Genomic DNA, 19,152 nt, shown 5'->3' on the forward strand with positions numbered 1-19,152 from the left:
TCGGGATTGAATACAACAGTCACCATGCGCACTTCCCCCATGGGAGTAATGTCTCAGACAGTCTACGCTTTGATCTTTCTCTGGAAGACCAGTAGTAGTTTCCGATGCACATCTGATGGCATTCTGTAATCTGTGGACTATCAGAGTGTTGATGAAACACAGAAAATTCTTCGGGATTGAATACAACAGTCACCATGCGCACTTTCCTCCATGGGAGTAATGTCTCAAACAGTCTCCGATTTGATCGTTCCCTGGAAGACCAATAGTAGTTTCCGATGCACATCTGGTGGTATTTTGTAATCTGTGGACTATCAGAGTTTTGATGAAACACAGAAATTGCATCGGGATTGATTGCAACAGTCACCATGCGCACTTTGCTCCATGGGAGTAATGTCTCAAACAGTCTACGCTTTGATCGTTCCCTAGAAGGCAGTAGTGGTTTCCTATGCACAACTGGTTTCATTCTGTAATCTGTGGACTGTCAGAGTGTTGATGAAACACAGAAATTGAATCGGGATTGAATACAACAGTCACCATGCGCATTTTCCTCCATATGAGTAATGTCTCAAACAGTCTACGCTTTGATCGTTCCCTGGAAAACTAGTAGTACTCTCCGATGCATATCTGGTGGCATTCTCTAATCTGTGGACTAACAGAGTGTTGATGAAACACAGAAATTGCATCGGGATTGAATACAACAATCAATATTCCCACATTCCTCCATGGGAGTAATGTCTCAAACAGTCTACGCTTTGATCGTTCCCTGGAAGACCAGTAGTAATTTCCGATGCACATCTGGAGGCATTCTGTAATCTGTGGACTATCAGAGTGTTGATGAAACTCAGAAATTGCATCGGGATTGAATACAACAGTCACCATCCGCACTTTCCCCCGTAGGAGTAATTCTCAAACATTCTACGCTTTGATCGTTCCCTGGAAGACCAGTACTAGTTTCCGATGCACATCTGTTGGCATTCTGTAATCTGTGGACTATCAGAGTGTTGGTGAAACACAGAAATAGCATCGGGATTGAATACAACAGTCACCATGCGCACTTTCCTCCACGGGAGTAATGTCTCAAACAGTCTACGATTTGATCGTTCCCTGGAAGACCAGTAGTAGTTTCCGATGCACATCTGGAGGCATTCTGTAATCTGTGGATTATCTGAGTGTTGATGAAACACAGACATTGCATAGGGATGGAATACAACAGTCACCTTGCGCACTTACCTCCATGAAAGTAATGTCTCAAACGGTCTACGCTTTGATCGTTCCCTGGAAAACCAGTAGTAATTTCCGATGCACATCTGGAGGCATTCTGTTATCTTTGGACTATCAGAGTGTTGAGGAAACACAGAATTTGCATCGGGAGTGAATACAACAGTCACAATCCGCTCTTTCCTCAATAGGGTAATGTCTGATACAGTCTACACTTTGATCGTTCCCAGGAAGACCTGTAGTAGTTTCCGATGCACATCTGGTGAAAATCTGTAATCTGTGGACTATCACAGTGTTGATGAAACACAGAAATTGCATCGGGACTGAATACAACAGTCACCATCTGCACTTTCCTCCATGGGAGTAACGTCTGAAACAGTCTACGCTTTGATCGTTCCCTGGTAGACCAGTGGTAGTTTCCGAAGCACATCTGGTGGCATTCTGTAATCTGTGGACTATCAGAGTGTTGATGAAACACATAAATAGCATCGGGATTGAATACAACAGACACCATGCGCACTTTCCTACATGGGAGTAATGCCTCAAACAGTCTACGCTTTGATCGTTCCCTGGAAGACCAGTAGTAGTTTGCGATGCCCATCTGGTGGCATTCTGTAATCTGTGGACTATCAGAGTGTTGATGAAACACAGAAATGGCATCGGGATTGAATACAACGGTCACCACGTTCACTTTCCTCCATAGGACTAATTCTCAAACATTCTACGCTTTGATCGTTCCCTGGAGACCGGTAGTAGAATCCGATGCACATCTGGTGGCATTCTGTAATCTGTGGACCATCAGAGTGTTGATGAAACACAGAAATTGCATCGGGAGTGAATTCAACAGTCACAATCCGCTCTTTCCTCCATGGGGTAATGTCTGATACAGTCTACGCTTTGATCGTTCCCTGGAAGACCAGTAGTAGTTTTCGATGCACATCTGGTGGCATTCTGTAATCTGCGGACTATCAGAGTGTTGATGAAACACAGAAATTGCATCGGGATTGAATACAACAGTCAACATCCGCACTTTCCTCCATTGCAGTAACGTCTGAAACAGTCTACGCTTTGATCGTTCCCTAGAAGACCAGTAGTGGTTTCCTATGCACAACTGGTGGCATTCTGTAATCTGTGGACTATCAGAGTGTTGATGAAACACAGAAATTGCATCGGGATTGATTACAACAGTCACCATCGCATTTTCCTCCATATGAGTAATGTCTCAAACAGTCTACGCTTTGATCGTTCCCTGGAAAACCAGTAGTACTCTCCGATGCATATCTGGTGGCATTCTGTAATCTGTGGACTAACAGAGTGTTGATGAAACACAGAAATGGCATCGGGATTGAATACAACAGTCAATATTCCCACTTTCCTCCATGGGAGTAATGTCTCAAACAGTCTACGCTTTGATCGTTCCCTGGAAGACCAGTAGTAATTTCCGATGCACATCTGGAGGCATTCTGTAATCTGTGGACTATCAGAGTGTTTATGAAACACAGAAATTGCATCAGGATTGAATACAACAGTCACCTTGCGCACTTTCCTCTATGGGAGTAATGTCTCAAACAGTCTACGCTTTGATCGTTCGCTGGAGGACCAGTAGTAGTTTCCGATGCACATCTGGATGCATTCTGTCATCTGTGGACTATCAGAGTGTTGATAAAACACAGAAATGGCTTCGGGATTAGATACAACAGTCACCATGCGCACTTTCCTCCATGGGAGTAATGTCTCAAACAGTCTACGATTTGATCGTTCCCTGGAAGACCAGTAGTAGTTTCCGATGCACATCTGGAGGCATTCTGTAATCTGTGGACTATCAGAGTGTTGATGAAACACAGAAATTGCATCAGGATTGAATACAACAGTCACCATGCGCACTTTCCTCCATGGGAGTAATGTCTCAAACAGTCTACGCTTTGATCGTTCCCTGGAAGACCAGTAGTAGTTTACGTTGCACATCTGGAGGCCTTCTGTAATCTGTGGACTATCAGAGTGTTGATGAAACACAGAAATTTAATCGGCATTGAATACAACAGTCACCTTGCGCACTTTCTTCCATGGGAGTAATTCTCAAACAGTCTACGTTTTGATCGTTCCTTGGAAGACCAGTAGTAGTTTCCGATGCACAACTGGTCTCATTCTGTAATCTGTGGACTATCAGAGTGTTGATGAAACACAGAAAATGCATCGGGATTGAATACAACAATCACCATGCGCACTTTCCTCCACGGGAGTGATATCTCAAACAGTCTAGCCTTTGATCGTTCCCTGGAATACCAGTAGTAGATTCCGATGCACATCTGGTGGCATTCTGTAATCTGTGGACTATCAGAGTGTTGATGAAACACATAAATAGCATCGAGATTGAATACAACAGTCACCATGCGCACTTTCCTCCATGAGAGTAACGTCTCAAACAGTCCAAGTTTTGATCGCTCCCTGGAAGACCAGTAGTACTGTCCGATGCACATCTGGAGGCATTCTGTAATTTGTGGACTAACAGAGTGTTGATGAAACACAGACATTACATCGGGATTGAATACAACAGACAACATGCGCACTTTCCTCCATGGGGGTACTGTCTCAAACAGTCTACGCTATGATAGTTCCCTAAAAGACCAGTAGTACTGTCCGATGCACATCTGGAGGCATTCTGTAATCTGTGGACTATCAGAGTGTTGATGAAACACAGAAATTACATCGGGATTGAATACAACAGACAACATGCGCACTTTCCTCCATGGGAGTAATGTCTCAAACAGTCTACGCTTTGATCGTCCCCTGGAAGACCAGTAGTAGTTTCCGATGCACATCTGGTGGCATTCTGTAATCTGTGGACTATCAGAGTGTTGATGAAACACAGAAATTGCAACGGGATTGAATACAACAGTCACCATGCGCACATTCCTAGATAGGACTAATTCTCAAACACTCTACTCTTTGATCGTTCCCTGGAAGACCAGTAGTAGTTTCCGACGCACATCTGGTGGAATTCTGTAATCTGTGGACTGTCAGAGTGTTAATGAAACACAGAAATTGCATCGGGATTGAATACAACAGTCTCCATACGCACTTTCCTCCATGGGAGTAATGTCTCAAACAGTCTACGCTTTGATCGTTCCCTGGAATACCAGTAGTAGTTTCCGATGCACATCTGGAGGCATTCTGTAATCTGTGGACCTTCAAAGTGTTGCGGAAACACAGAATTTGCATCGGGAGTGAATACAACAGTCACAATACGCTCTTTCCTCCATGGGGTAATGTCTGATACAGTCTACGCTTTGATCGTTCTCTATAAGACCTGTAGTAGTTTCCGATGCACGTCTGGAGACAATCTGTAATCTGTGGACTATCAGAGTGTTGATGAAACACAGAAATTGCATCAGGATTGAATACAACAGTCACCATCCGCACACTCCTCCATTGGTGTAACGTCTGAAACATTCTACGCTTTGATCGTTCCCTGGTAGACCAGTGGTAGTTTCCGATGCACATCTGGTGGCATTCTGTAATCTGTGGACTGTCAGAGTGTTGATGAAACACAGAAATGGCATCGGGATTAGATACAACAGTCACCATGCGCACTTTCCTCCATAGGAGTAATGTCTCAAACGGTCTACGTTTTGATCGTTCCCTGGAAGACCAGTAGTAATTTCCGATGCACATCTGGAGGCATTCTGTAACCTGTGGACTAACAGAGTGTTGATGAAACACAGAAATTGCATCAGGATTGAATACAACAGTCACCATGCGCACTTTCCACCATGGGAGTAATGTCTCAAACAGTCTACGCTTTGATCGTTCCCTGGAAGACCAGTAGTAGTTTACGTTGCACATCTGGAGGCATTCTGTAATCTGTGGACTATCAGAGTGTTGATGAAACAAAGAAATTTAATCGGGATTGAATACAACAGTCACCTTGCGCACTTTCCTCCATGGGAGTAATTCTCAAACAGTCTACGCTTTGATCGTTCCCTGGAAGACCAGTAGTAGTTTCCGATGCACATCTGGTGGCATTCTGTAATCTGTGGACTATCAGAGTGTTGATGAAAAGAGAAATAGCATCGGGATTGAATACAACAGTCACCATGCGCACTTCCCCCATGGGAGTAATGTCTCAGACAGTCTACGCTTTGATCGTTCTCTGGAAGACCAGTAGTAGCTTCCGATGCACATCTGATGGCATTCAGTAATCTGTGGACTATCAGAGTGTTGATGAAACACAGAAATTGCATCGGGATTGAATACAACAGTCACCATGCGCACTTTCCTCCATGGAGGTAATGTCTCAAACAGTCTAGATTTGATCGTTCCCTGGAAAACCAGTAATAGTTTCCGATGCACATCTGGTGGTATTTTGTATTCTGTGGACTATCGGAGTGTTGATGAAACACAGAAATTGCATCGGGATTGATTACAACAGTCACCATGCGCACTTTACTCCATGGGTGTAATGTCTCAAACAGTCTACGCTTTGATCGTTCCCTAGAAGACCAGTAGTGGTTTCCTATGCACAACTGGTGGCATTCTGTAATCTGTGGACTATCAGAGTGTTGATGTAACACAGAAATTGCATCGGGATTGAATACAACATTCACCATCGCATTTTCCTCCATATGAGTAATGTCTCAAACAGTCTACGCTTTGATCGTTCCCTGGAAAACCAGTAGTACTCTCCGATGCATATCTGGTGGCATTCTGTAATCTGAGGACTAACAGAGTGTTGATGAAACACAGAAATGGCATCGGGGTTGAATACAACAGTCAATGTTCCCACTTTCCTCCATGGGAGTAATGTCTCAAACCGTCTACGCTTTGATCGTTCCCTGGAAGACCAGTAGTAATTTCCGATGCACATCTGGAGGCATTCTGTAATCTGTGGACTATCAGAGTGTTGATGAAACTCAGAAATTGCATCGGGATTGAATACAACAGTCACCATCCGCACTTTCCCCCGTAGGAGTAATTCTCAAACATTCTACGCTTTGATCGTTCCCTGGAAGACCAGTACTAGTTTCCGATGCACATCTGTTGGCATTCTGTAATCTGTGGACTATCAGAGTGTTGGTGAAACACAGAAATAGCATCGGGATTGAATACAACAGTCACCATGCGCACTTTCCTCCACGGGAGTAATGTCTCAAACAGTCTACGATTTGATCGTTCCCTGGAAGACCAGTAGTAGTTTCCGATGCACATCTGGAGGCATTCTGTAATCTGTGGATTATCTGAGTGTTGATGAAACACAGACATTGCATAGGGATGGAATACAACAGTCACCTTGCGCACTTACCTCCATGAAAGTAATGTCTCAAACGGTCTACGCTTTGATCGTTCCCTGGAAAACCAGTAGTAATTTCCGATGCACATCTGGAGGCATTCTGTTATCTTTGGACTATCAGAGTGTTGAGGAAACACAGAATTTGCATCGGGAGTGAATACAACAGTCACAATCCGCTCTTTCCTCAATAGGGTAATGTCTGATACAGTCTACACTTTGATCGTTCCCAGGAAGACCTGTAGTAGTTTCCGATGCACATCTGGTGAAAATCTGTAATCTGTGGACTATCACAGTGTTGATGAAACACAGAAATTGCATCGGGACTGAATACAACAGTCACCATCTGCACTTTCCTCCATGGGAGTAACGTCTGAAACAGTCTACGCTTTGATCGTTCCCTGGTAGACCAGTGGTAGTTTCCGAAGCACATCTGGTGGCATTCTGTAATCTGTGGACTATCAGAGTGTTGATGAAACACATAAATAGCATCGGGATAGAATACAACAGACACCATGCGCACTTTCCTCCATGGGAGTAATGCCTCAAACAGTCTACGCTTTGATCGTTCCCTGGAAGACCAGTAGTAGTTTGCGATGCCCATCTGGTGGCATTCTGTAATCTGTGGACTATCAGAGTGTTGATGAAACACAGAAATGGCATCTGGATTGAATACAACGGTCACCACGTTCACTTTCCTCCATAGGACTAATTCTCAAACATTCTACGCTTTGATCGTTCCCTGGAGACCGGTAGTAGAATCCGATGCACATCTGGTGGCATTCTGTAATCTGTGGACCATCAGAGTGTTGATGAAACACAGAAATTGCATCGGGAGTGAATTCAACAGTCACAATCCGCTCTTTCCTCCATGGGGTAATGTCTGATACAGTCTACGCTTTGATCGTTCCCTGGAAGACCAGTAGTAGTTTTCGATGCACATCTGGTGGCATTCTGTAATCTGCGGACTATCAGAGTGTTGATGAAACACAGAAATTGCATCGGGATTGAATACAACAGTCAACATCCGCACTTTCCTCCATTGCAGTAACGTCTGAAACAGTCTACGCTTTGATCGTTCCCTAGAAGACCAGTAGTGGTTTCCTATGCACAACTGGTGGCATTCTGTAATCTGTGGACTATCAGAGTGTTGATGAAACACAGAAATTGCATCGGGATTGATTACAACAGTCACCATCGCATTTTCCTCCATATGAGTAATGTCTCAAACAGTCTACGCTTTGATCGTTCCCTGGAAAACCAGTAGTACTCTCCGATGCATATCTGGTGGCATTCTGTAATCTGTGGACTAACAGAGTGTTGATGAAACACAGAAATGGCATCGGGATTGAATACAACAGTCAATATTCCCACTTTCCTCCATGGGAGTAATGTCTCAAACAGTCTACGCTTTGATCGTTCCCTGGAAGACCAGTAGTAATTTCCGATGCACATCTGGAGGCATTCTGTAATCTGTGGACTATCAGAGTGTTTATGAAACACAGAAATTGCATCAGGATTGAATACAACAGTCACCTTGCGCACTTTCCTCTATGGGAGTAATGTCTCAAACAGTCTACGCTTTGATCGTTCGCTGGAGGACCAGTAGTAGTTTCCGATGCACATCTGGATGCATTCTGTCATCTGTGGACTATCAGAGTGTTGATAAAACACAGAAATGGCTTCGGGATTAGATACAACAGTCACCATGCGCACTTTCCTCCATGGGAGTAATGTCTCAAACAGTCTACGATTTGATCGTTCCCTGGAAGACCAGTAGTAATTTCCGATGCATATCTGGAGGCATTCTGTAATCTGTGGACTATCAGAGTGTTGATGAAACACAGAAATTGCATCAGGATTGAATACAACAGTCACCATGCGCACTTTCCTCCATGGGAGTAATGTCTCAAACAGTCTACGCTTTGATCGTTCCCTGGAAGACCAGTAGTAGTTTACGTTGCACATCTGGAGGCCTTCTGTAATCTGTGGACTATCAGAGTGTTGATGAAACACAGAAATTTAATCGGCATTGAATACAACAGTCACCTTGCGCACTTTCTTCCATGGGAGTAATTCTCAAACAGTCTACGTTTTGATCGTTCCTTGGAAGACCAGTAGTAGTTTCCGATGCACAACTGGTCTCATTCTGTAATCTGTGGACTATCAGAGTGTTGATGAAACACAGAAAATGCATCGGGATTGAATACAACAATCACCATGCGCACTTTCCTCCACGGGAGTGATATCTCAAACAGTCTAGCCTTTGATCGTTCCCTGGAATACCAGTAGTAGATTCCGATGCACATCTGGTGGCATTCTGTAATCTGTGGACTATCAGAGTGTTGATGAAACACATAAATAGCATCGAGATTGAATACAACAGTCACCATGCGCACTTTCCTCCATGAGAGTAACGTCTCAAACAGTCCAAGTTTTGATCGCTCCCTGGAAGACCAGTAGTACTGTCCGATGCACATCTGGAGGCATTCTGTAATTTGTGGACTAACAGAGTGTTGATGAAACACAGACATTACATCGGGATTGAATACAACAGACAACATGCGCACTTTCCTCCATGGGGGTACTGTCTCAAACAGTCTACGCTATGATAGTTCCCTAAAAGACCAGTAGTACTGTCCGATGCACATCTGGAGGCATTCTGTAATCTGTGGACTATCAGAGTGTTGATGAAACACAGAAATTACATCGGGATTGAATACAACAGACAACATGCGCACTTTCCTCCATGGGAGTAATGTCTCAAACAGTCTACGCTTTGATCGTCCCCTGGAAGACCAGTAGTAGTTTCCGATGCACATCTGGTGGCATTCTGTAATCTGTGGACTATCAGAGTGTTGATGAAACACAGAAATTGCAACGGGATTGAATACAACAGTCACCATGCGCACATTCCTAGATAGGACTAATTCTCAAACACTCTACTCTTTGATCGTTCCCTGGAAGACCAGTAGTAGTTTCCGACGCACATCTGGTGGAATTCTGTAATCTGTGGACTATCAGAGTGTTAATGAAACACAGAAATTGCATCGGGATTGAATACAACAGTCTCCATACGCACTTTCCTCCATGGGAGTAATGTCTCAAACAGTCTACGCTTTGATCGTTCCCTGGAATACCAGTAGTAGTTTCCGATGCACATCTGGAGGCATTCTGTAATCTGTGGACCTTCAAAGTGTTGCGGAAACACAGAATTTGCATCGGGAGTGAATACAACAGTCACAATACGCTCTTTCCTCCATGGGGTAATGTCTGATACAGTCTACGCTTTGATCGTTCTCTATAAGACCTGTAGTAGTTTCCGATGCACGTCTGGAGACAATCTGTAATCTGTGGACTATCAGAGTGTTGATGAAACACAGAAATTGCATCAGGATTGAATACAACAGTCACCATCCGCACACTCCTCCATTGGTGTAACGTCTGAAACATTCTACGCTTTGATCGTTCCCTGGTAGACCAGTGGTAGTTTCCGATGCACATCTGGTGGCATTCTGTAATCTGTGGACTGTCAGAGTGTTGATGAAACACAGAAATGGCATCGGGATTAGATACAACAGTCACCATGCGCACTTTCCTCCATAGGAGTAATGTCTCAAACGGTCTACGTTTTGATCGTTCCCTGGAAGACCAGTAGTAATTTCCGATGCACATCTGGAGGCATTCTGTAACCTGTGGACTAACAGAGTGTTGATGAAACACAGAAATTGCATCAGGATTGAATACAACAGTCACCATGCGCACTTTCCACCATGGGAGTAATGTCTCAAACAGTCTACGCTTTGATCGTTCCCTGGAAGACCAGTAGTAGTTTACGTTGCACATCTGGAGGCATTCTGTAATCTGTGGACTATCAGAGTGTTGATGAAACAAAGAAATTTAATCGGGATTGAATACAACAGTCACCTTGCGCACTTTCCTCCATGGGAGTAATTCTCAAACAGTCTACGCTTTGATCGTTCCCTGGAAGACCAGTAGTAGTTTCCGATGCACATCTGGTGGCATTCTGTAATCTGTGGACTATCAGAGTGTTGATGAAAAGAGAAATAGCATCGGGATTGAATACAACAGTCACCATGCGCACTTCCCCCATGGGAGTAATGTCTCAGACAGTCTACGCTTTGATCGTTCTCTGGAAGACCAGTAGTAGCTTCCGATGCACATCTGATGGCATTCAGTAATCTGTGGACTATCAGAGTGTTGATGAAACACAGAAATTGCATCGGGATTGAATACAACAGTCACCATGCGCACTTTCCTCCATGGAGGTAATGTCTCAAACAGTCTAGATTTGATCGTTCCCTGGAAAACCAGTAATAGTTTCCGATGCACATCTGGTGGTATTTTGTATTCTGTGGACTATCGGAGTGTTGATGAAACACAGAAATTGCATCGGGATTGATTACAACAGTCACCATGCGCACTTTACTCCATGGGTGTAATGTCTCAAACAGTCTACGCTTTGATCGTTCCCTAGAAGACCAGTAGTGGTTTCCTATGCACAACTGGTGGCATTCTGTAATCTGTGGACTATCAGAGTGTTGATGTAACACAGAAATTGCATCGGGATTGAATACAACATTCACCATCGCATTTTCCTCCATATGAGTAATGTCTCAAACAGTCTACGCTTTGATCGTTCCCTGGAAAACCAGTAGTACTCTCCGATGCATATCTGGTGGCATTCTGTAATCTGAGGACTAACAGAGTGTTGATGAAACACAGAAATGGCATCGGGGTTGAATACAACAGTCAATGTTCCCACTTTCCTCCATGGGAGTAATGTCTCAAACCGTCTACGCTTTGATCGTTCCCTGGAAGACCAGTAGTAATTTCCGATGCACATCTGGAGGCATTCTGTAATCTGTGGACTATCAGAGTGTTTATGAAACACAGAAATTGCATCAGGATTGAATACAACAGTCACCATGCGCACTCTCCTCTATGGGAGTAATGTCTCAAACAGTCTACGCTTTGATCGTTCGCTGGAAGACCAGTAGTAGTTTCCGATGCACATCTGGATGCATTCTGTCATCTGTGGACTATCAGAGTGTTGATGAAACACAGAAATGGCATCGGGATTAGATACAACAGTCACCATGCGCACTTTCCTCCATGGGAGTAATGTCTCAAACAGTCTACGATTTGATCGTTCCCTGGTAGACCAGTGGTAGTTTCCGATGCACATCTGGTGGCATTCTGTAATCTGTGGACTATCAGAGTGTTGATGAAACAAAGAAATTTAATCGGGATTGAATACAACAGTCACCTTGCGCACTTTCCTCCATGGGAGTAATTCTCAAACAGTCTACGCTTTGATCGTTCCCTGGAAGACCAGTAGTAGTTTCCGATGCACATCTGGTGGCATTCTGTAATCTGTGGACTATCAGAGTGTTGATGAAAAGAGAAATAGCATCGGGATTGAATACAACAGTCACCATGCGCACTTCCCCCATGGGAGTAACGTCTCTTACAGTCTACGCTTTGATCGTTCTCTGGAAGACCAGTAGTAGTTTCCGATGCACATCTGATGGCATTCAGTAATCTGTGGACTATCAGAGTGTTGATGAAACACAGAAATTGCATCGGGATTAAATACAACAGTCACCATGCGCACTTTCCTCCATGGGAGTAATGTCTCAAACAGTCTAAGATTTGATCGTTCCCTGGAAGACCAGTAATAGTTTCCGATGCACATCTGGTGGTATTTTGTAATCTGTGGACTAACAGAGTGTTGATGAAACACAGAAATGGCATCGGGATTGAATACAACAGTCAATATTCCCACTTTCCTCCATGGGAGTAATGTCTCAAACAGTCTACGCTTTGATCGTTCCCTGGAAGACCAGTAGTAATTTCCGATGCACATCTGGAGGCATTCTGTAATCTGTGGACTATCAGAGTGTTTATGAAACACAGAAATTGCATCAGGATTGAATACAACAGTCACCATGCGCACTTTCCTCTATGGGAGGAATGTCTCAAACAGTCTACGCTTTGATCGTTCGCTGGAAGACCAGAAGTAGTTTCCGATGCACATCTGGATGCATTCTGTCATCTGTGGACTATCAGAGTGTTGATGAAACACAGAAATGGCATCGGGATTAGATACAACAGTCACCATGCGCACTTTCCTCCATGGGAGTAATGTCTCAAACAGTCTACGATTTGATCGTTCCCTGGAAGACCAGTAGTAATTTCCGATGCACATCTGGAGGCATTCTGTAATCTGTGGACTATCAGAGTGTTGATGAAACACAGAAATTGCATCAGGATTGAATACAACAGTCACCATGCGCACTTTCCTCCATGGGAGTAATGTCTCAAACAGTCTACGCTTTGATCGTTCCCTGGAAGACCAGTAGTAGTTTACGTTGCACATCTGGAGGCCTTCTGTAATCTGTGGACTATCAGAGTGTTGATGAAACACAGAAATTTAATCGGCATTGAATACAACTGTCACCTTGCGCACTTTCTTCCATGGGAGTAATTCTCAAACAGTCTACGTTTTGATCGTTCCTTGGAAGACCAGTAGTAGTTTCCGATGCACATCTGGTGGCATTCTGTAATCTGTGGACTATCAGAGTGTTGATGAAAAACAGAAATAGCATCGGGATTGAATACAACAGTCACCATGCGCACTTCCCCCATGGGAGTAATGTCTCAGACAGTCTACGCTTTGATCTTTCTCTGGAAGACCAGTAGTAGTTTCCGATGCACATCTGATGGCATTCTGTAATCTGTGGACTATCAGAGTGTTGATGAAACACAGAAAATTCTTCGGGATTGAATACAACAGTCACCATGCGCACTTTCCTCCATGGGAGTAATGTCTCAAACAGTCTACGCTTTGATCGTTCCCTGGAGACCGGTAGTAGATTCCGATGCACATCTGGTGGCATTCTGTAATCTGTGGACCATCAGAGTGTTGATGAAACACAGAAATTGCATCGGGAGTGAATTCAACAGTCACAATCCGCTCTTTCCTCCATGGGGTAATGTCTGATACAGTCTACGCTTCGATCGTTCCCTGGAAGACCAGTAGTAGTTTTCGATGCACATCTGGTGGCATTCTGTAACCTGTGGACTATCAGAGTGTTGATGAAACACAGAAATTGCATCGGGATTGAATACAACAGTCAACATCCGCACTTTCCTCCATTGCAGTAACGTCTGAAACAGTCTACGCTTTGATCGTTCCCTGGCAGACCAGTGGTAGTTTACGATGCACATCTGGTGGCATTCTGTAATCTGTGGACTATCAGAGTGTTCATGAAACACATAAATAGCATCGGGATTGAATACAACAGTCACCATGCGCACTTTCCTCCATGGGAGTAACGTCTCAAACAGTCCAAGTTCTTATCGCTCCCTGGAAGACCAGTAGTACTGTCCGATGCACATCTGGAGGCATTCTGTAATCTGTGGACTATCAGAGTGTTGATGAAACACAGAAATTACATCGGGATTGAATACAACAGACAACATGCGCACTTTCCTCAATGGGAGTAATGTCTCAAACAGTCTACGCTATGATCGTTCCCTGGAAGACCAGTAGTACTGTCAGATGCCCATCTGGAGGCATTCTGTAGTCTGTGGACTATCAGAGTGTTGATGAAACACAGAAATTACATCGGGATTGAATACAACAGACAACATGCGCACTTTCCTCCATGGGAGTAATGTCTCAAACAGTCTACGCTTTGATCGTTCCCTGGAAGACCAGTAGTAGTTTCTGATGCACATCTGGTGGCATTCTGTAATCTGTGGACTATCAGAGTGTTGATGAAACACAGAAATTGCTTCGGGATTGAATACAACAGTCACCATGCGCACTTTCCTAGATAGGACTAATTCTCAAACACTCTACGCTTTGATCGTTCCCTGGAATACCAGTAGTAGTTTCCGATGCACATCTGGAGGCATTCTGTAATCTGTGGACCTTTAAAGTGTTGGGGAAACACAGAATTTGCATCGGGAGTTAATACAACAGTCACAATCCGCTCTTTCCTCCATGGGGTAATGTCTGATACAGTCTACGCTTTGATCGTTCTCTGGAAGACCTGTAGTAGTTTCCGATGCACATCTGGAGACAATCTGTAATCTGTGGACTATCAGAGTGTTGATGAAACACAGAAATTGCATCAGGATTGAATACAACAGTCACCATCCGCACATTCCTCCATGGGTGTAACGTCTGAAACATTCTACGCTTTGATCGTTCCCTGGAAGACCAGTGGTAGTTTCCGATGCACATCTGGTGGCATTCTGTAATCTGTGGACTGTCAGAGTGTTGATGAAACACAGAAATGACATCGGGATTAGATACAACAGTCACCATGCGCAATTTCCTCCATGGGAGTAATGTCTCAAACAGTCTACGCTTTGATCGTTCCCTGGAAGACCTGTAATAGTTTCCGATGCACATCTGGAGACAATATGTAATCTGTGGACTATCAGAGTGTTGATGAAACACAGAAATTGCATCGGGATTGAATACAACAGTCAACATCCGCACTTACCTCCATTGGAGTAACGTCTGAAACTGTCTACGATTTGATCGTACCCTGGTAGACCAGTGGTAGTTTCCGATGCACATCTGGTGGCATTCTGTAATGTGTGGACTGTCAGAGTGTTGATGAAACACAGAAATGGCATCGGGATTAGATTCAACAGTCACCATGCGCACTTTCCTCCATGGGAGTAATGTCTCAAACTGTCTACGCTTTAATCGTTCCCTGGAAGACCAGTAGTGGTTTCCGATGCACAACTGGTGGCATTCTGTAATCTGTGGACTAACAGAGTGTTGATGAAACACAGAAATTGCATCGGGGTTGAATACAACAGTCAATATTGGCACTTTCCTAGATGGGATTAATGTCTCAAACAGTCTACGATTTGATCGCTCCCTGAAAGACCACTAGTACATTCCGATGCACATCTGGAGGCGTTCTGTAATCTGTGGACGATCAGAGTGTTGATGAAACACAAAAATTGCATCGGGATTGAATACAACAGACACCATGCGCACTTTCCTCCATGGGAGTAATGCCTCAAACAGTCTACGCTTTGATCGTTCCCTGGAAGACCAGTAGTAGTTTGTGATGCCCATCTGGTTTCATTCTGTAATCTGTGGACTATCAGAGTGTTGATGAAACACAGAAATTGCATCGGGATTGAATACAACAGTCACCACGTTCACCTGCCTCCACAGGACTAATTCTGAAAACATTCTACGCTTTGATCGTTCCCTGGAAGACCAGTAGTAGTTTCCGATGCACATCTGGTGGCATTCTGTAATCTGTGGACCATCAGAGTGTTGATGAAACACAGAAATTGCATCGGGATTAGATACAACAGTCACCATGCGCACTTTCCTCCATGGGAGTAATGTCTCAAACAGTCTACGCTTTGATCGTTCCCTGGAAGACCAGTAGTGTTTTCCGATGCACAACTGGTTGCATTCTGTAATCTGTGGACTATCAGAGTGTTGATGAAACACAAAAATTGCATCGGGATTGAATACAACAGACACCATGCGCACTTTCCTCCATGGGAGTAATGTCTCAAACAGTCTACGCTTTGATCGTTCCCGATGCACATTTGGTGGCATTCTGGAATCTGTGGACTAACAGAGTGTTGATGAAACACAGAAATTTCATCGGGATTGAATACAACAGTCAATATTGTCCCTTTCCTCCATGGCAGTAATGTCTCAAACATTCTACGATTTGATCGTTCCCTGGAAGACCAGTAGTAGTTTCCGATGCAAATCTAGTGGCATTCTGTAATCTGTGGACAACCAGAGTGTTGATGAAACACAGAAATTGCATCGGGATTGAATACAACAGTCACCATGCGCACTTTCCTCCATGAGAGTAATGTCTCAAACAGTCTACGTTTTGGTCGTTCCCTAGAAGACCAGTAGTGGTTTCCGATGCACAACTGGTGTCATTCTGTAATCTGTGGACTATCAGAGTGTTGATGAAACACAGAAAATGCATCGGGATTGAATACAACAATCACCATGCGCACTTTCCTCCACGGGAGTGATATCTCAAACAGTCTAGCCTTTGATCGTTCCCTGGAATACCAGTAGTAGCTTCCGATGCACATCTGGTGGCATTCTGTAATCTGTGGACAACCTGAGTGTTGATGAAACACATAAATAGCATCGAGATTGAATACAACAGTCACCATGCGCACTTTCCTCCATGAGAGTAACGTCACAAACAGTCCAAGTTTTGATCGCTCCCTGGAAGACCAGTAGTACTGTCCGATGCACATCTGGAGGCATTCTGTAATTTGTGGACTATCAGAGTGTTGATGAAACACAGACATTACATCGGGATTGAATACAACAGACAACATGCGCACTTTCCTCCATGGGAGTACTGTCTCAAACAGTCTACGCTATGATAGTTCCCTAAAAGACCAGTAGTACTGTCCGGTGCACATCTGGAGGCATTCTGTAATCTGTGGACTATCAGAGTGTTGATGAAACACAGAAATTACATCGGGATTGAATACAACAGACAACATGCGCACTTTCCTCCATGGGAATAATGTCTCAAACAGTCTACGCTTTGATCGTTCCCTGGAAGACCAGTAGTAGTTTCCGATGCACATCTGATGGCATTCAGTAATCTGTGGACTATCAGAGTGTTGATGAAACACAGAAATTGCATCGGGATTGAATACAACAGTCATCATGCGCACTTTCCTCCATGGGAGTAATGTCTCAAACAGTCTACGCTTTGATCGTTCCCTGGAAAACCAGTAGTACTCTCCGATGCATATCTGGTGGCATTCTGTAATCTGTGGACTAACAGAGTGTTGATGAAACACAGAAATGGCATCGGGATTGAATACAACAGTCAATATTCCCACTTTCCTCCATGGGAGTAATGTCTCAAACAGTCTACGCTTTGATCGTTCCCTGGAAGACCAGTAGTAATTTCCGATGCACATCTGGAGGCATTCTGTAATCTGTGGACTATCAGAGTGTTTATGAAACACAGAAATTGCATCAGGATTGAATACAACAGTCACCATGCGCACTTTCCTCTATGGGAGTAATGTCTCAAACAGTCTACGCTTTGATCGTTCGCTGGAAGACCAGTAGTAGTTTCCGATGCACATCTGGATGCATTCTGTCATCTGTGGACTATCAGAGTGTTGATGAAACACAGAAATGGCATCGGGATTAGATACAACAGTCACCATGCGCACTTTCCTCCATGGGAGTAATGTATCAAACAGTCTACGATTTGATCGTTCCCTGGTAGACCAGTGGTAGTTTCCGATGCACATCTGGTGGCATTCTGTAATCTGTGGACTGTCAGAGTGTCGATGAAACACAGAAATGGCATCGGGATTAGATACAACAGTCACCATGCGCACTTTCCTCCATGGGAGTAATGTCTCAAACGGTCTACGTTTTGATCGTTCCCTGGAAGACCAGTAGTAATTTCCGATGCACATCTGGAGGCATTCTGTAACCTGTGGACTATCAGAGTGTTGATGAAACACAGAAATTGCATCAGGATTGAATACAACAGTCACCATGCACACTTTCCACCATGGGAGTAATGTCTCAAACAGTCTACGCTTTGATCGTTCCCTGGAAGACCAGTAGTAGTTTACGTTGCACATCTGGAGGCATTCTGTAATCTGTGGAATATCAGAGTGTTGATGAAACAAAGAAATTTAATCGGGATTGAATACAACAGTCACCTTGCGCACTTTCCTCCATGGGAGTAATTCTCAAACAGTCTACGCTTTGATCGTTCCCTGGAAGACCAGTAGTAGTTTCCGATGCACATCTGGTGGCATTCTGTAATCTGTGGACTATCAGAGTGTTGATGAAAAGAGAAATAGCATCGGGATTGAATACAACAGTCACCATGCGCACTTCCCCCATGGGAGTAATGTCTCAGACAGTCTACGCTTTGTTCGTTCTCTGGAAGACCAGTAGTAGTTTCCGATGCACATCTGATGTCATTCAGTAATCTGTGGACTATCAGAGTGTTGATGAAACACAGAAATAGCATCGGGATTGAATACAACAGTCACCATGCGCACTTTCCTCCATGGGAGTAATGTCTCAAACAGTCTAGATTTGATCGTTCCCTGGAAGACCAGTAATAGTTTCCGATGCACATCTGGTGGTATTTTGTAATCTGTGGACTATCAGAGTGTTGATGAAACACAGAAATTGCATCGGGATTGATTACAACAGTCACCATGCGCACTTTACTCCATGGGTGTAATGTCTCAAACAGTCTACGCTTTGATCGTTCCCTAGAAGACCAGTAGTGGTTTCCTATGCACAACTGGTGGCATTCTGTAATCTGTGGACTATCAGAGTGTTGATGAAACACAGAAATTGCATCGGGATTGAATACAACAGTCACCATCGCATTTTCCTCCATATGAGTAATGTCTCAAACAGTCTACGCTTTGATCGTTCTCTGGAAAACCAGTAGTACTCTCCGATGCATATCTGGTGGCATTCTGTAATCTGTGGACTAACAGAGTGTTGATGAAACACAGAAATGGCATCGAGATTGAATACAACAGTCAATATTCCCACTTTCCTCCATGGGAGTAATGTCTCAAACAGTCTA

Source organism: Schistocerca gregaria, chromosome 10 (assembly GCF_023897955.1).
Source record: "Schistocerca gregaria isolate iqSchGreg1 chromosome 10, iqSchGreg1.2, whole genome shotgun sequence".
NCBI lineage: Eukaryota > Metazoa > Arthropoda > Insecta > Orthoptera > Acrididae > Schistocerca > Schistocerca gregaria.